The sequence below is a fragment of the Neoarius graeffei genome, chromosome 2, assembly GCF_027579695.1.
Source record: "Neoarius graeffei isolate fNeoGra1 chromosome 2, fNeoGra1.pri, whole genome shotgun sequence".
Classification (NCBI taxonomy): domain Eukaryota; kingdom Metazoa; phylum Chordata; class Actinopteri; order Siluriformes; family Ariidae; genus Neoarius; species Neoarius graeffei.
The window spans coordinates 70414577-70436331 of record NC_083570.1 but is presented as its reverse complement, the minus strand read 5'-3'; the positions used below and the strand labels follow the sequence as shown (position 1 = coordinate 70436331).

General features: G+C 41.7%; 1 protein-coding gene across 3 annotated transcripts in view; it reads left to right on the top strand.

Moving 5' to 3' along the window:
- The window catches only part of tln2b (talin 2b), a 218981-nt gene that overhangs the window by 51678 nt on the left and 145548 nt on the right, over positions 1–21755 (top strand). For 2 of the 3 annotated variants that reach the window (XM_060914863.1, XM_060914862.1), the window contains one exon: positions 11852–11900. The exons of the other annotated variant lie outside the window; for it this stretch is intronic. The gene's annotated coding sequence lies outside the window, so the exon portion shown is untranslated. The remainder of the gene's footprint in view (positions 1–11851; positions 11901–21755) is intronic. 3 annotated transcript variants of the gene reach the window in all.

Genomic DNA, 21755 nt, shown 5'->3' with positions numbered 1-21755 from the left:
TTTGCAGAATGAAAAAATCAGGCTCGGGATTCAGTGGTTCTCAATTTAGCAAACTAGCAGCGCTGTAAATAAACTGAAACCTGCGCCGTGCGAACCTGACGGCGTTTCCCAGGTCAAAGTTGAGCAATATTTACGTAATACTGACGAAAGGCGACGACAACCAAATAAGGGCAGTTGCCATTTTCCGATGTAAGATTTCGTCACTTTTAATACCTGCCGGGAGGACCCGACAACTACAGTGGTGCTTGAAAGTTTGTGAACCCTTTATAATTTTCTATATTTCTGCATAAATATGACCTAAAACATCATCAGATTTTCACACAAGTCCTAAAAGTAGATATTGAGAACCCAGTTAAACAAATGAGACAAAAATATTATACTTGGTCATTTATTTATTGAAGAAAATGATCTAATATTACATATCTGTGAGTGGCAAAAGTATGTGAACCTTTGTTTTCAGTATCTGGTGTGATCCCCTTGTGCAGCAATAACTGCTACTAAATGTTTCTGGTAACTGTTGATCAGTCCTGCACACCGGCTTGGAGGAATTTTAGCCCATTCTTCCGTACAGAACAGCTTCAACTCTGGGATGTTGGTGGGTTTCCTCACATGAACTGCTCGCTTCAGGTCCTTCCACAACATTTCAATTGGATTAAGGTCAGGACTTTGACTTGGCCATTCCAAAACATTAACTTTATTCTTCTTTAACCATTCTTTGGTAGAACGACTTGTATGCTTAGGGTTGTTGTCTTGCTACATGACCCACCATCTCTTGAGATTCAGTTCATGGACAGATGTCCTGACATTTTCCTTTAGAATTCGCTGGTATAATTCAGAATTCATTGCTCCATCAATGATGGCAAGCCGTCCTGGCCCAGATGCAGCAAAACAGGCCCAAACCATGATACTACCACCACCATGTTTCACAGATGGGATAAGGTTCTTATGCTGGAATGCAGTGTTTTCCTTTCTCCAAACATAATGCTTCTCATTTAAACCAAAAAGTTCTATTTTGGTCTCATCCGTCCACAAAACATTTTTCCAATAGCCTTCTGGCTTGTCCATGTGATCTTTAGCAAACTGCAGACGAGCAGCAATGTTCTTTTTGGAGAGCGGTGACTTTCTCCTTGCAACCCTGCCATGCACACCATTGTTGTTCAATGTTCTCCTGATGGTGGACTCATCAACATTAACATTAGCCAATGTGAGAGAGGCCTTCAGTTGCTTAGAAGTTACTCTGGGGTAATTTGTGACCTCGCCGACTATCACATGCCTTGCTCTTGGAGTGATCTTTGTTGGTTGACCACTCCTGGGGAGGGTAACAATGGTCTTGAATTTCCTCCATTTGTACACAATCTGTCTGACTGTGGATTGGTAGAGTCCAAACTCTTTAGAGATGGTTTTATAACCTTTTCCAGCCTGATGAGCATCAACAACGCTTTTTCTGAGGTCCTCAGAAATCTCCTTTGTTCGTGCCATGATACACTTCCACAAACGTGTTGTGAAGATCAGACTTTGATAGATCCCTGTTCTTTAAATAAAACAGGGTGCCCTCTCACACCTGATTGTCATTCCATTGATTGAAAACACCTGACTCTAATTTCATCTTCAAATTAACTGCTAATCGTAGAGGTTCACATACTTTTGCCACTCACAGATGTGTACTATTCGGTTATTTTCCTCAATAAATAAATGACCAAGTATAATTTTTTTTGTCTCATTTGTTTAACTGGGTTCTCTTTATCTACTTTTAGGACTTGTGTGAAAATCTGATGATGTTTTAGGTCATATTTATGCAGAAATATAGAAAATTCTTAAGGGTTCACAAACTTTCAAGCACCACTGTACCTCGGCAGTGTTCGGCAGTTTCTGCCATGCATCTCCCAGAATTCAATGTGGCACAACAAACATGGCTCCCAAGAAGAGGATTGGTTCTTTGGGGCAAGAGTACGACAAAAACGCCCAGAAAACAAGGACGATTTTGTCGTATCTCGGCAAAACCGGCAGCCAGCGTGACTCCAACAACAACAGAGACAGATCGCGCGTCCGCGAGGGTGACAAAAATGAAGACGGTCGCTGTTATAGTTGCATACATATATATTGGTAAATTGTATAGGTTTGTGTATATTGTATTGTTGAATCATGCAAAATTATACTGATATTGTATCTCTTTTGAAGACAGCAACAGTATTTTACCTTTATTCATAGATACTTTTGAATATTTTGTGTTCTCATACCAAGCTACACTAATACATGTTTTGTGTACATGTTTTTTTTGGTTTTAACTAGTGCTGTCTTGCCTGTGGTGCAGACTAGCACAAAGTAAAACGGTTGCCCTGTAAGACAAAACTCGTAGGTTCAGTTCTGTAGCTCTCAGTTCTGCCATGATTAGTTTGTACCCAGTTCTCTGTTGTTGGTTTAGAGCAGTGAAGCCCCTGCAGTCGTTCTTGGTTCAGTTCATGACCTTGCACTTTAGAAGCCAGGCAAACACAATGAACCCAAATGTCTTTCCATTTGCCAGTTGGGTTTTATTCCTTAATGGCATCAATTCTTTGCATCATCGTAAGATGTAACCGAGTGTAGAATTCAAACCTTGTTTTCAATTTAAAACTATAGGTTGCAGATGCAAACACTGTGAATGAAGTACATTTTGGGTAACAATCTGTTGTTCAAGCTAGAAACTTAATCTTGACAAAATGTAACATGACATGTAACATGAAAATTAATGCTTTGTTTCTTGAACAGTTGTGTTCTATTTTTTATTGTGGTGATACCTTTATTAGTATGTTGTGTGGAAGGTTAATGTGTGGGTGTGATAACTAGTACATTTATGGATTAGTTGATATACTTCAAGTTGTAGTAGCCCGTAGTGTCAGGGCGAGGGGGATGAAAGACCTGTGGAGGTATCATGGAATGATAACTTTGCTGCAGAGAAGGATCTGTGAAGACTGAAATTAAAAATAGTGAGAGAATAAAGAATTACAGTAATGCTATGAGTTGTAAAGCTAGATATGATGTAAATATAGGCATTATTAGGTTGAGAAGGGTGTAGTATGGAGGCTTGTGTATTTGCAGAAAATATTTCCAAATTGCAGAACAAAATTGACATTCTGCAATATTGCAGAACACTGGAAAAAAAAGCATTTCAACAACTGAATACTGATGTTGAACCTGCCACTTATCGGACATCTTGCAAGATTTAAAAAAATAAAATCAAGACTTTTATGAAGTGTAGACTGTTAACTGCTTGAAAAATGAAAAGGCCAAGCGTGCCACCTTATTGGTCAATTTGTAAGCAAGAAAAAGCATCATTCATATATATATATATATATATATATATATATATATATATATATATATATATATATATATATAAACTTTTTTTTTTTTTAAACCAGAAACATTATTCTTTAGTTTTCTATCTGTGCCAAAAGCAGGAGCCAAAATTTTATAGCATAGTCCATTTAATGGTAGCACACTGGCTAATCTATTACCAAAAATATCTTTCAGATTAAAAAGATGTGAGAATAGTAAAGGAAATGAACTCTAAAAGCTAACTACTGAGCCACACAGATAATCCTAAATTTCTATCAGCCATGTTTATAGCTATATAACGTATTGCCCTATGTAATGCATGCATGTATGTATGTATGGAGTAGGTACCTTGTGACTTTGCCTGCTTTCTTGTAAGACAGTTATGGTTGCCATAGAAACTGCCATAAAAAGGTGTTGTCAGGTTTTTGCCCCTTTTCAGAGAGGGAGATTTTTGAAACCAAATATTATGATAAATTATTTATGCCATATATTTTGGTCAAGTATTAGCGGTGACTTCATATTGTCTTGTTGATCTGTTTTGGGTTTATAGGTCACTCTCTAATCACGTAGATAGAAACCTGATCTTGTATGACTGGAAATAACCGCCTGGGAGCGTTGCCAAGATGGCGGCTGATTTAACCATAAAGACTTTGACAATATGTGTGCACTTCAGTCTCGCATGCATTAGGAAACCAACTCTAGCAATGCAAGGCAAAAGTTAAATTTGAATGCTACTTGTATGATCCAGTGTAGCTCTAGGTGATATTATGCCAGTATATGTTATGAATCTGTTCTTTAATTAAGAACATATAATTGTGTGACTCTGTATTCATATGGAAATGTAATAAAATTTGATCATCTCTGATTCTCATCTCATCTCATTATCTCTAGCCGCTTTATCCTTCTACAGGGTCGCAGGCAAGCTGGAGCCTATCCCAGCTGACTACGGGCGAAAGGCGGGGTACACCCTGGACAAGTCGCCAGGTCATCACAGGGCTGACACATAGACACAGACAACCATTCACACTCACATTCACACCTACGGTCAATTTAGAGTCACCAGTTAACCTAACCTGCATGTTTTTGGACTGTGGGGGAAACCGGAGCACCCGGAGGAAACCCACGCGGACACGGGGAGAACATGCAAACTCCACACAGAAAGGCCCTCGCCGGACCCGGGGCTCGAACCCAGGACCTTCTTGCTGTGAGGCGACAGCGCTAACCACTACACCACCGTGCCGCCATCTCTGATTCTGTGAAAAGAAATCAATACAGTCTTACTCAGCTGATCCATCACTTTAATTCTAGTGCTTAATTTAGTTGATGGATAAAATTAACTGGTGTACCATTTAATGTGTGTACATTTCATTTTGGATGGTTCAATAGTATTGTTTGCTCTTCCATCAAATTACTATGGTGTATTACCAGGAGTCTTTTGCTGGAAACTTGATAACACCCACTATATTTGTTTTATTTACACAAGATTTTTTTAAATATAAAATGTCATACGGGGGGGGCGGCACGGTGGCATAGTGGTTAGCGCTGTTGCCTCACAGCAAGAAGGTCCTGGGTTCGAGCCCCGGGGCCGGCGAGGGCCTTTCTGTGTGGAGTTTGCATGTTCTCCCCGTGTCCGCGTGGGTTTCCCCCACAGTCCAAAGACATGCAGGTTAGGTTAACTGGTGACTCTAAAATTGACCGTAGGTGTGAATGTGAGTGTGAATGGTTGTCTGTGTCTATGTGTCAGCTCTGTGATGACCTGGCGACTTGTCCAGGGTGTACCCCGCCTTTCGCCCATAGTCAGCTGGGATAGGCTCCAGCTTGCCTGCGACCCTGTAGAAGGATAAAGCGGCTAGAGATAATGAGGAGATGAGATGTCATACGGCGGCACGGTGGTGTAATGGTTAGCGCTGTCGCCTCACAGCAAGAAGGTCCGGGTTCGAGCCCCGTGGCCGGCGAGGGCCTTTCTGTGTGGAGTTTGCATGTTCTCCCCGTGTCCGCGTGGGTTTCCTCCGGGTGCTCCGGTTTCCCCCACAGTCCAAAGACATGCAGGTTAGGTTAACTGGTGACTCTAAATTGACTGTATGTGTGAGTGTGAATGGTTGTCTGTGTCAGCCCTGTGATGACCTGGCGACTTGTCCAGGGTGTACCCCGCCTTTCGCCCATAGTCAGCTGGGATAGGCTCCAGCTTGCCTGCGACCCTGTAGAACAGGATAAAGCGGCTAGAGATAATGAGATGAGATGAAAATGTCATACACCAACAGAAATCCATTCTTAATTTACAGTTTCTTATAGAGCTGTGTGTTGCTCATCTGCTCTGTATCTACTCTAAAGCTTGGTTTCAACTGTGCCTTGAAAACTTGTAAATGCTCCCAGGCTGTTTTATGTAAACGATCCTCACCCTACACCATGTCATTCCTTCATAGCGACATGGCCGTCCTCTCACCAGTTACCAATTAGGTCCCACATGTACAGTTTCCCTGGCCAGTATAGCCATGACTGTTTTGGAGTTTTGTGGTTAGTCGAGCTGTGTACTGTTGTGATTTTGCCTGTTTTGTGTTTGTTTTCTCAACATCTGATAACTCAATTTCTTTTTGTTTGAGCGGTTAAAGAACATTTTTGTCATCAGAGCTCCAGGAACAATTTGGCATGTCTGAGCTAATGATTACAACCAGCTTTGTCCAAATTTAGTGCCATGTGCAATGGAAGCAACTGCATGAGTGGTCTGTGTTTTTTGAGCTCAGTATTGGGCCTCTAAGCTCATTACACTAATCTGGTTAGAGGAACAACTGGGCTTTAGGCTCTTCTTCAGCTTTGCAAATGATTGGGCATCACCTCATGTGAAGTCTCTTGTTGAGGTACAGTGCCAGTCAAAAGTTTAAACACACCTACTCGTTCATTCATTTTTCTGTATTTTGACTATTTTCTACATTGTAGAACAATACTGAAGACATCAAAACTATGACGTAACACATGGAACACTTTTTTTTTTATATGGAATTTTGTAGTAGGCAACAAAAAAAGTATGAAAAGAAAAACCCAAAGTTTCATATTTTAGATTCTTCTAAGTAGCCAGGGTTTACCTTGATGCTTTGCACACTACTGGCATTAACCAGCTTCATGAGGTAGTCCCCTGGAATGCTCTTCAATTAACAGCTGTGCCTCGTCAGAAGTTGATTAGTGCAATTTCTTGCCTTCTTAATGTGTTTTGAGATTAAATGGTAAATAACCTAGAGACCTGTGCAGGTCTGTGCTCAGTCTTTTGGGCCGACGCCAGGATTCGAACCAATGTTGCAAAATCTGTTCCTTTCCTGGACAGCGCTCTAGACCGCTCAGAGGGTTACATTGCAAACTGAGGTTATGTAACGTGACCCTTACGTAGTCAGTACGCAGTGGTGCCACACTGCAACTGTGGAATCGCTACCTGAGGCTGGTATGCCAATGACCACCTTGCATTCTTCAACACGCTCGAACTCGGTTAAACATGCACATACAGACAGGTGCCTCTATAGAGGTTTTCGACCCACGTGACCGTTGCCATGTCAACAAGTAGCCGGCACCATTTTGACGGTCACAAATATGGCGACTACCGGTAGCGATATACTGTTGATCATGACGAAGTCTCATTGTCGAGTATTTTATCCGGCCTAGATGACGCGAGTAAGAAGCGATATCACCAGAAAATCAATGATGCTGGTGTACGTGATCCGTACACGTTACCAGGCTATCTTTTTCTGGCTTTGCAGCGCTGCAGCGCGGGTGATCTTCCTGACCTGCAGTCAGGCGTGTGGGAAATACCAGGGAAAAAACATAAAAGAAAAAGGAGCGAGATGCAGAAAACATCTTCACTATCCAGCGACGTAGGGCATTTACAGGGCGAGCAGAGGGAGAGGTATTTGCAAAAATTGAGGTTAGCAGGCTTAGAGAACGACGTTTACCTGCTTCCATCAGGATTGTTCACTGACGTACGGAAGTACACGAAGCCCTCGTCTTTACCTGACTTCGGCCCACATGATCTGTATACCTATGTCGTTAAAAACCAGGCTGGGTAACATGCCTACATCAGCGGGTCGTCCCTGGAGCCGGTGGTCGCCATCTTATTACAGCTAAGGTTTGTTCACATTTTCATTTACTTTCGGTCCTCAGGATAAACAAAATGTTATTAAATGTCATTGAAATAACTTCTTAGTCTGTTAAGACATGGCCCGTTATAAATTTGCTGTTACCAGGCAATGACCAAGAACTGTATTATTAGGGTCGGTGTAGTTGTAGTAGTGCACTAGCAGCTAGCTGTTAGCACTAGCTAATGTCAACAACAGTAGCTGGTATGTTACTGTAGCAATGTTTACGCTCAGTCATTTGGATGACTGTTAAAACCTTTCAGTCTCAAGTTTTTCCTTTACTGTATTTACTAGTTTACTGAGCTAGCGCACTCGGGCAGGCTGGGAACGAGCGCGCTAGCTCGGGCAGGCTGGGAGCGAGCGCGCTAGCTCGGGCAGGCTGGGAGCGAGCGCGCTAGCTCGGGCAGGCTGGGAGCGAGCGCGCTAGCTCGGGTAGGCTGGGAGCGAGCGCGCTAGCTCGGGTAGGCTGGGAGCGAGCGCGCTAGCTCGGGTAGGCTGGGAGCGAGCGCGCTAGCTCGGGCAGGCTCGGAGCGAGCGTGCTCGTTCGCTCCCAGCCTGCCTGAGCTAGCGCGCTCGCTCCCAGCCTGCCCGAGCGCGCTAGCGCAGTAAACTAGTAAATACAGTAAAGGAAAAACTTGAGACTGAAAGGTTTTAACAGTCATCCAAATGACTGAGCGTAAACATTGCTACAGTAACATACCAGCTACTGTTGTTGACATTAGCTAGCTTGACCTTCAAAATGGCGGACACCGGGGCGTGACGTCACGTCGAAATCCTCTATAGGCTTCAGCCAAAGGCTGAACCAAAAAAACAGTGAATAGCCCTATTCCATAACTGTAGTAATCCATATTATGTCAAGAACCACTCAACTAAGTAAAGAGAAACGACATCCATCATTTACTTTAAGACATGAAGTGTCTTTTAATTAATAAAAATAAAGAAAAAAAACATTGAATTAGGTGTGTCCAAATTTTTGACTGGTACTGTACATGCTAGAGGGTGACACAGGAGTGGATTTTCACTCCTGTCCCGTCCCACTCCCACAAAAAAAAAATACTCCTGGACTTTCCCAAACCCATGAACGAATTAAAAAAAAAAAGATTTCCTGTCTCGTCCCAATCCCAGAAGAATGCCTCCCATCCCATTCTGTTCCCATGTTCAAAATAAAGAAATTATATTGGAACTAGATATTTGTATATAAAAACAGACCTATTTTGATTATCATTCCTGTCCTGCCCGTTCCCGTTGACTTTCTTCCTGTCCCATCGGTCATGATGAATAGTGAAATTGACTCCAATCCTACAGGAATCCCACAGGATTTCCAAAAAAATGTCAGCCTGTAGTACATCCAGCCAGGGAGCCTCTTCATCCCTCCAACTCTACATATAAAGACTGGGCCTGATTTCTTCTTTTTTTTTTTTTTTTTTCTCTAGCTTGTAGATTCAAACTGGCTGTCATTGACCTGTTGTCAAGTGATTACACATGGCGAAACGCTGAGGTTTAGTTTCAATTGGAGTAAATCTATTTAAGGCCCTGTCCACACGGCAACGGATTCAGGTGAATCTGATAAAATTGTTTATCGTTTCAGCCTGGCGTCCACACGGCATCGGCATTTTGGGTGCCCCACAACGATATTTTTTGAGAACGGGTTCCAGAGTGGAAAAATCTGGCAACGGCGCCGTTGCAAAGTCGTCTGGATGAGTAGAACGGATGTTTACGATGACGTCACAACCACATGACTAGAACAAGCAGCACTCTCGCTGTTTTGTATGAACCACTGCATTGCATTCACTTTTGTATACAGCTTTTCTTTTAAATAAACAAGTAACTGAACCATTTCTTGAATTTCTTTTTTTTTATTGGATAAGACTGCTTTTCAAAATGTTCACACACAATAAGAAAATTAAGTTATATAAAACTATGCACACTAATAAAACTAATTTGTACACACAGAAGGCACGATTTCCTCGCGTAGTCGCAGCCATCTTCTTGTTGTTGTGTGTTTGTTCCTGACAGTGCTTCACACCGGGTAGAAGAAGGGGTTTATGCGCATGCGTGTACTTCTTCTATTGTTCTGGTGTCTCCGATGGGCCCATCTTACAGCGCCCCTAGAGGTGTGGCATGTGTATTGCATCGTTTTCAGCAAGCGTTTCATTGCCATATGTACCTGATATTTTACTGATCCGTTGCCCATGTGGACACGATATTTTTTTAAGAAAACCTCGTTGCTGTTGTCGTGTGGATGTGGCCTAAGCCTGCCTTGTTTGTCAGCAGTGTTTTGTTTTGAGAAGTTTAACATGAAATACAATAAAAGGCTTTTAATAAAGACAGACTGGGTGCATTACTTTCTCAATTCCCCCCCCTCCCCCCCAACCTAATGTCTTTTGGTGATCATAGAAACAAATACACATGAAACACACAAAATGGGGATTACCAAAAAAAAATCATAAATTGTGTTTTTCGTCTTGAACGAAAGAGCTGGTTAAAGTCCAGTGCAGCTTTTCAGTTTACTGCATTTGCTATTTGGAAGAGGCACACCAGGATTATAGACCTGGAAACAACTTTAAAAAAAAAAATGCAGGAAGCATGAATGGTGCAGCTTGCCTGTTATTCAGTGTGCGCGTATGTGTAATTCTTTTAAGTCTGATGCTTATACATTGAGGCCCTAGTGGTTTTATAATAGAAGTTGGGGCACAGCGTTCCACAACTCCCTGGGAGTTACTGATGGGTTGTAAAATGAAAAAGTATGAAGTTAGCGGTCCCAATCAACATCCCGACCAGCCTACCTAATTGTTCCCTAACCATTCTGGACCTTTTTCCACACTCCCCAATGTCCAGTCTCGCTCCAAAGTCTCCCCCAAATCTAAAACCCCAAAGGGGGTTAGTAGAAAAATGGTTGTACATGCTCACTTGACTGTAACATCTCTCTGCCATTGGTTTAGGTTGATATTTTAAGTTATTCCACGAAATTGAGTCGTACATGAGCTGATAGCTAACGAGGCGTGTGGTGCGGAGTTGGCTATAAGCCATGTGATGAGTGAGTGGAATAACGGTTTTATTCTATCCACATTCACTGGATTTTGAGAAATGGAGCATTTTTATTTTTTGCAAATTTGATAAATTTATCCAAAACGTCCAACAAAATAATTTCCGCTTAGAATGGAAACAAACCAGGGAAGTAACAGTAGCAATTTGTGAAAAAAATGCTGCTATAATTATTGAAAAATGCAAAAGACACATTCTTACCATCAAATACTTTTTAATCCATATTTTGTTGCCCATTTTTTTTTGGGGGGGGGTTCGAGTAGAGTTTTTATTTAGTGCTCGGTTAATTCAGCAACATGCGCCGCCACTTTGTTTTGCTGTACTCACAGTATATGAGCTGATAGCCTAGTAGTAGAGTAGCCAGTCAGAGCGTGCAATTGCTCATATCCAGTGAACGTGGATAGAATAAATGAGATCATATTTTTAAAAGCCAATCTGGTATAAACTTTTTTTTTTTTTTTAAATATAGCTGAAATGCAGCAGAAATATGAAAGGGATTTATTTACTTTCTATATTGGCGTGGAGCAATTTACTGAGGTTAGGGGAAAAAAGTGCTATGTATAGCTTCTGTATTCTTATCTTCCATGTTCAGTCGTAAACTAGCTACTTTGACCTTCATTATAACTGCTTGTGGTAAGGCTGGTGTCCAAGCTCAGGCTTGATCGTCAGTAGGCTATACGCCGGTAATATGAATGTTGACTGTACTTGTGATAGGAAGACAATAGCTTACTTAAAGCCTCCAGAAATCCTGTTCCTCTGATATGCCCTTTTGAACATCCTTAGTGCTCAGCCTTTTAACACTGTGCCAATGCTTAGTTTGGATGAGAGTCAATACAAAAGAGCATTTGTTGGATTGTCTACTTAAGAAAAAGCCTGGAAATATTTTTCCCACAGCCTAAGTGGGAATGTTTGCAAATCTAGATTTTATTACCTGGCGTTCTTTCTGCACCTCCCATCATTTAAAAAAAATCTTCCCCCTTTCCCACTCTCCGGCTTCTTCCAGACCTCTTGCCATATCTCTCTCCCCCTCCCTAACCTCTTGCAGATTTCTCCCTTAACCTTTAACCATGCTTTCCTCCACTAATGACTGCTTCAGATGACCTGTGATGCCCTCAGAGCTTCACACTGGCACTCGCACTGAAATAATGAGCTATTCTTAATGGCAGTTTTCTCTGGAATTAAATGAGGAAATGTAGCTGTAGTGGCAACAAAATAAATTAGTTTAATTATTAGTGTTGTATAGTTTGAGGCTAAACCTGTCAACTTCTATTAGGGAAAGTGTTTTGCTCAGAACCAGTGATTCAGCAGGAATCCTGCTGATTAGTCTTCCTGTTTCTAACTGGCTTTCTGTTTCTTTTTTTTTTTTTCCTCAGCTGTGGAGAGCCGCTGAGGTGCTTTGCCATTGTATGTGCAAACAATAAGGTAAGACCCATTTGCTTCGAAGAGGAAAGTGCACAGTGTACAATATTTAATGAAAGGGCAAAAAACAGAACAGTTGGATTTTTTTTTTTTATGGTTGCGTTTTATTAAACAGTTGGCTGTTCAGTTTTCCTGTCTGCAGGGCCAGGTGTTCTCAGTCAAAGGGTGCACAGTCTTTCTGCCGATCAGTGTTAAATGTCTCCGTGAATGGGCACTGACTCTTTTTCTCAGAACTGGTAATGAAATTCGGGGCCCTTTTGTCGTTCCTAGCAGGGGCTCGGCACTCTGAATAGTCCTGTGCTACTCAGAAAGGGGCCTTATGCTCTGTGACTAGAGCTGACCAAAAGCCACCCGGCCCCCAGGAAAAAGGCCTGGGCTGCAGTTGCCATGGCGACCAGAGTATGTGGCGCATGACATAGTAGTGGCTGCCAGTTGCTAACAAAGCATGGCAGCATCCTTCCCTCCTTCAAGGGCTAAGGCTCTAATCCTCTGGTGTTCTCTCTCACACTACTTCAATCACTGTAGCAGAGAAGCTCAAAGAGCCCTTTGCTCTGCTCTGCTCTCTGGGGTATACAGCACAGGAAATGCATGGTTGGCTGTGCAGAGAGCCTGGACTCTCCTGGCCTCAGCTCTGATGGAGTGAGCGTAAATGCACTCTAGTGGTTTATTAGTACGGGAGCTTATGAAGCATGCTGCCGTTGGATAGCGTTCTTCCTGTTAGCATGCGGTATTCACACGCTCCGAGTGATCGTCATTAGACCTTGACAGGCAGGAGCATCTTTATTTATTTATTTTTAAAGATTTTTGGGGGGCTTTTTTTTTCACCTTTATTGGATAGGACAGTGTAGAGACAGGAAATGAGCGGGCGATTGAGACGGGGAGGGATCGGGAAATGACCTCGGGTCGGAATCGAACCCAGGTCCCCGGATTTATGGTATGGCGCCTTATCCACCTGAGCCACCTGAGCATCTTTTTAAGGACACACAGAATCAGGAAGCATCTGTTAGACTGACAGTCTTGAATTTCTCTGCTCTTCTTCAGAACAACCGTAATTGCATGCAATCCGACAGCATCCTTCAGGGAAACTCTGTGAAGAGAATATGTCGGAAGAGGAGCTTTTTTCACTTTTTTCAGCCAATTTAAACAGTTGAGGGAACGAACACACACGCACTACTATCCTTGTGAGGAATCCATTGACTTAACCAAAAGAAACCTTTTATTTAAAACAAAAGTTGCCATTTTGTCAAAATAATACATTTCCTCATGGGGACCAACCAAATATCCCCACATGTTCATAAATGTCAGATCTTCCTATCCTTGTGGGGTCCCACTAAGATGCATAGGAAATAATAGATCTGTTTGGTTTGCCTTGGACTCCCACAGTTTACTTTTCATGTTCATCTCTAGGTCGAGATGTTGACTGGTCATTTAATCATCCGGAGAAGAAATATCCAGTATGATAGGTGCAGGACTAATTGAGTACAGGGGGAAGAAGTTATGCAGGAGTGCTTTGTCTACAGGCAGGCTGACTGTCTCATTTGAGTTTTGTTTGGTTATCACGGCTGTCTCCACAGGGGGTGAAGTTTCACTTTGTTTGCAGGCCAAGTGTTTGTGTATGAGTAATTGGTAGGTAAGAATAATGGGTTGTAACATTGAGAGGAGACACACAGGCAGGTTGTGTACTGTAGCAGGAGACCAGCTGAACCAGATGTTGGTTAACTTTTAACCTTCATCAATCTCCAGCCCTGACTATTTTTACATTAATGTAATGATGCAAATTAGCATATGTTAGTCTTTGGCTAGTCAATATACCCAGCAATGAAAGCAAACATTATGACTTTTGTGGACACTTGGGTACAGTGGCGTAGTGGTTAGCGCTGTCGCCTCAGAGCAAGAAGGTCCGGGTTCGAGCCCTGTGGCCGGCGAGGGCCTTTCTGTGTGGAGTTTGCATGTTCTCCCCGTGTCCGCGTGGGTTTCCTCCGGGTGCTCCGGTTTCCCCCACAGTCCAAAGACATGCAGGTTAGGTTAACTGGTGACTCTCTAAATTGACCGTAGGTGTAAATGAGTGTGAATGGTTGTCTGTGTCTAGTATGTGTCAGCCCTGTGATGACCTGGCGACTTGTCCAGGGTGTACCCCGCCTTTCGCCCGTAGTCAGCTGGGATAGGCTCCAGCTTGCCTGCGACCCTGTAGAACAGGATAAAGCGGCTACAGATAATGAGATGAGATGGACACTTGGCAAAATAAACATATCTCCCTGCATTCCATTCAGACCGTCTATTCCAGCTGCCTAGGTAGACCGCATTAAATATTGGTCTGTCTTAGCAAAGGCAATCCCATAATTCTGCTCACTCGAAAAGAGCTACATAAAACCTTGCAAATCTGAAAAGCATCGTGAACAGAATGATCACTACAGCCATGATAACATCCTGATTAGCTTATATTTGTAAACCTAACTGCCTGTCTTATACCTAAAAAAAAAATTCTCGCAGTTTTGAGTGTGATATTTGCTTTAGTAGACTGCCAAATATTTATTTATTTATTTATTTATTTATTTGCTAAATATAGCTAACAGAGCTAATGTACTGCATCCTGACAGGCAGAATATATAACTTGCTAGCTAGTGTTATTTGACTAGCTTAGCCAGCTTTTTTTTTTTTTTCCTCCAAGCTGCCTATTTAAAAATCTAGTCTTCATCGAAGCTGCTAACTTCTCAGTTATTGAATAGACAAATGCAAAAATGTTCTAAAAGCAGTAAAACCGTCCTAAATTGCTCCCAAAGCAGTTCCAACTAAAGCTGTAATACAGTATTATGAGAAACTATAATAGAATGTACTGTAATTAGGGGGTTCAGAACAGCTACAATAATATTTAAAGCAGTTATTCATACAAATTACGAGCAACATAATTTTATTGGACCATATTTTATTATTAAATCATGAATCAAAGATCGAAGAACTGTAACACTGGCTGAAAATCAGCACAGTATGCATCCAAATAGCCAGTTAAAGTTTATGAATGGGGGGCTTTTGTATTTGTTTGCGGAATTTTGGTTCTGTAATTGTATAAATATAAGTCAGAAATGGAAGTGTTCGTGAAATACAGAAATATCTTTATCCAGAGCAACTTGGAGAAGTGTTTTTGAATTAATCTTGTATAATTTAAAAAAAAAAAGTGCACGCACACATGCACCCTCCTATCATCATACTAGTTCTGTGGGTCAGGGACTGAGTATCTTCAGTTCTAAAAACCCTGTTGGGGACGTTAGTACAATAGGAAGATGTAATAACTTTTAGCTAAATATAAATACACATACGTGTGGGGGGGGGTTTCTATCCGCATTCACTGGATATGAGCAATCACGTGCTCTGATTGGTGACTGTAATACTTGGATACTCTAATACTTGGATATCAGCTCATATACTGTGAGTACGGAAAAACAAAATGGTGGCGCGTGTTGCTAAACCAACCGGGGACGAAATAAAAACTCTACTCGAAAACAAAGTGCCCCCCCCCCCCCCCCCCCCCCCCGAATAATTATTGGAGCATTTTTCACAAATTTCTGTTGTCGTTTTGCCGGTTTGTTTACATTCTAAACAGAATTGATTGTCTGTCAGATGTTCTGTATAAGGTTTTTATTTATCGAATTCGCAGAAAAATAAAAATGCTCCATTTCTCAAAATCCAGTGAATGTGGATATAATGAAAAATTTTCACTCAGTCTCGTCGTACATAGCTTCTAGCCACCTTGGTGCTACGCTACTCGTCAGCTATCAGCTCATGTGCGACTCAATTTCGTGGAATAACTTAAATGTAGGTAAATGGATGGATGGATAGATAATAATAATAATAATAATAATAATAATAACTATTACCTAATGTTTGCCAGTTATCTATCTCAATTCACCAGTTTCAATCATTTATGTTTGTTTAATAAAGGAAGCCAGAAACTGTGATATTTGGGCAACTACTCTAGTACGATACTTTTGTAAAAGAAACATGACTCGTTATAACTCATTTTTGATTTGTACAGTAATCACAGTATTGGCATTCAGTTCCTATCCCTAATAATCAGATTAGACTTGTAGGTAATATCCCAATCTATGCACTAAATCTGCCAGAACCTGAGGGACACATGAACAGTCCTGTTGTAACGGTGGTACTTTCTAATTCTCAGTCCCTTTTCTCTCGAATTTCTACACAAGCTTGTCCATTGAGGCAGCTAAGGGAAGGTGTCAGACAGACAGCTTTCCCTTGTGGCCATTTCAATTTTTTACTCTGGGTCAGGACAGATCAGACTCATTCCACTCCGTCATGTCTCCTCCCTTCTCTATGGATTTCTCCACAAGAGAACAGAAGAACTGCTCTCTGTGAAAGGAGCTGAGGCTCGCTGCCTCCTCTTTCCCTGCTTCCACCCTGATAGTAATGGAGTGTGTTAAGAGAGAGTGAGGAGAGACTCTGGTGCTATGAGATGAGATCTCTTCCTCATTATCTCTAGCCGCTTTATCCTGTTCTACAGAGTCGCAGGCAAGCTGGAGCCTATCCCAGCTGACTACGGGCGAAAGGCGGGGTACACCCTGGACAAGTCGCCAGGTCATCACAGGGCTGACACATAGACACAGACAACCATTCACACTCACATTCACACCTACGCTCAATTTAGAGTCACCAGTTAACCTAACCTGCATGTCTTTGGACTGTGGGGGAAACCGGAGCACCCGGAGGAAACCCACGCGGACACGGGGAGAACATGCAAACTCCGCACAGAAAGGCCCTCGCCGGCCACGGGGCTCGAACCCGGACCTTCTTGCTGTGAGGTGATGGCGCTAACCACTACACCACCGTGCCGCCCGTGTTGAAAAGATGAGGGTTTTAAAATAAGGTTAGTCATAGTTAAAGCACAAATGCAGTGAAGTTCACTGTGTAAAATGGACATGGGACAAATCAATTTGTTTTTCCCAAACCAAAAAGACATTTTAATTCGAGACTCTACTTTTGTTTTAAGTAATACTATTTTCTTTCAAAAACATACATATACCAAAATGATTTGCGTTCCTAAAGAATAATTTAAATAAATGCAAACAAAGTGTCATTCTTGAAAAACTTGAAACACTGTCCTGTTCCTCCGGGGTGTAACTATGATGTTGCACACATGTCACCAAAGAATTTGCAACACACAAACCCAAATGAGGAACAGGTGGTTAAAGAAGCCTGACTGAGAACCCGTGCTTTGAATTGAAGTAGGAAGTCAACATGGACAAACCTAAGGATCTAAAGGATTTTTAAATGTTCTGCATGGAGGAGTGAACCAAGATCCTTCTAATGTGCGATATTACAGAAATAAGCTTAGTCCTGCTAACTACTGTATCATGCATGTAATATATGGTATGTATTGGATGGATGGATGGAGGGATGGATGGATGGTGTGAGGAGAATCTGAAGTTACCATGGATACAGGCTCATTAAAAGTTGTCGAAAATTAGAAAGACTAGGTAATGTGATCAAATTTTTTCCCCCCCCTTCATAACCCCCAACTGCTCCCCAAGGCTGCTCTGGGTATGTTGTACGTTGCTCTGGATAAGAGCATCTGCTAAATGCCATTAATGTAATTTAACTTCAGCAGCCCAGTTTGCGTGAACCTGTGCCCAATGTAGCCTCAGAATCCTGTTCTTTGTTAACAGGAGTGGAACCTGACATGGTATCCCATTCAACTGGGATGCTTTTCTGCTCATGGTGATAGTTTAAATAGCCACTCTTTATAAACATGGCTTTCTTGGCAGCTCAATCCAGTTTGGCAGTTCTCCACTAACCTCTCTTCAACAAGGCGCTTCCACTAGCAAAACTGTTGCTCAATGGATGTCCTTTTTTTTAAATACAACATTGAGTAATCCTCTAAAGTTTGGGGGGGGGTGAGAGAAAATCCCAGAATATCAGCAGTGTGGGTTGTCCCTTTTTTTTTTTTTTTTTTTAAATACCTGTCTGTTTGGCATTAACAACCATGCCATAGTAAGTCACGAAGAATCCCCCCAAAATATGTTCTGACATCTGAATATTAACAGAAGCTCTTGGCCTGTATCTGCATGTTTGTATGCATGGCGCTGCTGCCACATGATTTGGCTGACTGGATAGTTGCATGAATGAACAGGTGTATAGGCTTTCCTAATAAAGTAGCCTGCGTGAGGTGTAAACATTTAAAAAGTTTAAAGAAAACTACAGAGTCACTGTATGTTTGCGCTAAAAAAAATCGCAGAAGAAAGAGTTCTGTTATACTGAATATAGGCATGAGGCCAGAGGTAATCGCAGCTGTGCCGATATTCAGTAAAGCAGCATGGTTAAGAGTGTGATGTTGCTTTTATACAACAGTTATATTAATAGGAAATTAATATAGAGTAACTGACATTTATGACCCCAATGTGGTGATTTTATTTAGCTCCAACAAAACAGAATTCCCAAAGAAGCCACAGCTGGATAGTTGCATGTTGCCACGCCCAGGTTTTCAATCTAACAAACTATTGCTAAATTTGGAATTTTATGTATTAAAGTGGCATGATACAGACAGTAAAATGTCTCAGGGCTCTTGTATGAAATCAGCCCTCATGGAACGTCTCTTGACTGATCACATTAGTGGACCAGAACTAAATGTTGTATATTTAAGTTATTCCATTCGATCTCCTCATTGTTGTGAGCTGATGGCCAACAAGGTGTATAGCGGCAGGTTGACTATAAGCCATGTACAATGAGTGAGTAAAATAACCATTTTATTCTATCCACATTCACTGGATTTTGAGAAATGGAGTATTTTTTTTTTTTCAAATTCGCTAAATAACTTTTTATACAAAACGTCTGACAAAATCATTTCCACTTAGAATTAGACAAACCGGCGAAATGACAGTAGCAATTTGTGAAAAGTGCTATAATGATTCTTGAAAAATAAAAATGTTCTTACGATCAGATACTTTTATTCTATGTTTTGTTGCTCCTTTTTTTTTTGGGGGGGGGGAGGGTTGTCTTCGTCTCATCTCATCTCTAGCCGCTTTATCCTTCTACAGGGTCGCAGGCAAGCTGGAGCCTATCCCAGCTGACTACGGGCGAAAGGCGGGGTACACCCTGGACAAGTCGCCAGGTCATCACAGGGCTGACACATAGACACAGACAACCATTCACATTCACACCTACGGTCAATTTAGAGTCGCTAGTTAACCTAACCTGCATGTCTTTGGACTGTGGGGGAAACCGGAGCACCCGGAGGAAACCCACGCGGACACGGGGAGAACATGCAAACTCCGCACAGAAAGGCCCTCGCCAGCCACGGGGCTCGAACCCAGACCTTCTTGCTGTGAGGCGACAGCGCTAACCACTACACCACCGTGCCGCCCCTGGGTTGTCTTCGTTTTTTATTTAATTTTTTCCCCTTTCTTCCCCCATCCTCGGTTGGTTCAGCAACACGCTCCACCATTTTTGTTTCTCTCTACTCATGGTATATCAGCTGATATCCTAGTAGTAGAGTAGCCAGTCAGAGTACATGATTGCTCATATCCAGTGAATGTGGATGGAATATTTTGTATATGATTTTTCTTTGCTCATTTTTGTGAAAGTTGCACATAATGGTAGTTTAAAAAAAGAAGGGCAATATTTATACATCATACTATCTACCCTCATAAGTAATGCCAAATACCTTTCCATAGTCAATTTCCCTCTAGCAATAACACAATGCTGCCTCCCCATTCAACACCACTACAGTCTACCAGTAACCAGAACACACACCCTACTGAGCAAGAACATTTATTTACAAGCAACATAGCCATGCTGTCATATATGCTTCTTTCACGTCACTAAAAGCTCATGCTGTGTCCTACTCAACAGCACTTTGCCATCTGTTCATTATCTTTTGTGGACATTTGATTAGGGGATTATTTTATGATGGAACTGCATACTGGAAGTGACAGTTGGTGTCCAGCAGGAATTTCCTTCCTCTCCTGTCAGGCCTTTCTGAAAAGACCCTGGTACTGAAAGAGATTTCCCTTTTGCATACCTCTTTGGTAATTTGATTCTCTTTTTAAATATGGGCGCGCTGGTTTCAGTGTAGTAGTGCAACATGTGAGCAATACTCTAAACTGGAAACCAGGTCAGTATGACTTTTTTGAGAGAGAGAGAGAGAGAGAGAGAGAGAAAGAAAGAAAATGAATGTCTTTGCCTGCTTATGGCCATCTTATTGACATGTATGACTGCAATGATCACTCATTTACTACCCATGCCATGTGCCTTGATGCACTTCTTACACATGGCGAGTACTCAGAGTGTATTCTCTGTAGATGGGATACATGTTGGTCAAATGACCTTACAGGAAATGAACAATGCCCTATTAAGTTCACGTGTTTTCCTTGCACTCTGATAACACCCATGATGCATTTCTCTGAGGCTTCTGTTTGCACAATGCGTTCATCCTCTGTGGATAAAATCTGGGATTTTTTTTTAAACTGTGCATGCTGTGGTGCATGCTGTGGATCTTCTTACTCTGAGATTTGATCAGCTGTAATGGGCTTTGTGCCTCCTCCTACATCTGATAACTCTACACTTAGCTGCAAATATTACCTGGTGTGTTCTGTGTGCAGCTCTTCATATGAATGATAATGTTTCAGTATATAGTATAGTGAATATTATATAGTATACATGATTTTGTATATTTCTGAAATTTGAGGGTTTAGGGTGGTGGGGTGTGTGGGTTTTTATATATATATATATATATATAAGTACATTAAACAATAGAAGCTCTTCTGCACTCTGCTCCTACCACAAGAACAGAGCATGTACAGGGGGCTGCAAAAGAAGGTATACAGTAAGGATTATTCCAGTATTATAAGTGATGGTAGGTTTCATTTAATACTAACATTTTGTTTATTACTGTATACCTACTTTTGCAGCTCCCTGTATATCAGATTTGTCTTGGAGCCTGTCAGGCCAAAGAATTCACTATTTTATTTATTTTTATTATTATTATTATTATTTTTTTTATTTAAATAAGCAAATGCATAAGAGCCTTTTTAATTGGATAAATACTGCAGTAATTAATGTGTTTAAGCTTGGCAGCAATTCTTTTAACCCTAATTGATGCAGTGAGTAGCTGCCTTTTTTTTTAAAAACAACCAAGTCAGAAGACGTATCCTGTGCTCATGGAAAAGATATTGGTGTGTTTCAGAAAGGTCAACTTATTGGCCTGGATCAAGCAAAGAAAACAACTAAGGAGATTTGCTGCAATTACTGGAATTGGGTTAAGAACTGTCCAATGCATTTATTAAAACCTGGAAGTTCAATGGTCAACCGTCAACTTCATGGAAGAAATGTGGTTTGGGGGGACTCTTGATTGGCCATGATCAGAGATCACGTATGCTTGAAGTCAAATCATAAACCATCAACAGTAGAACTCTCAGCTATGTTTATACGGTAATCGTGAAAGTAAGATCATTTCCACACATGCACAATGTGACACTAATGCCGCTTTTCCACTACAAACGCGGCTGAGCCGTGCCGTGCCGAGTCGAGCTGAGTCGAGCTGAGCGGGGCTGTTGGAGTTGCATTTCGACTACAACCGCGCTGAACCGTGCTGGCTGGAAGTGGGTGGACACATTGGGTGGAGTTAGTGAAAGTGGGTGGACGTCACGTGATGTCGTTAAGCAGCGCAAACAGTGACATCAGTGACAGTGGCGGAACAAGTCAGAGCCGGGCCGGGGGCGGGGCAAATGACCGGGCCCTTTATTAAAGCTTATCATAACATCATTTTAGGCTACAAAATGTCCGCAACTGCGGTGTTTACCAATTTCAACACTACCGGGTGCAACTATGTTATTTAGTACATCAAGTCCT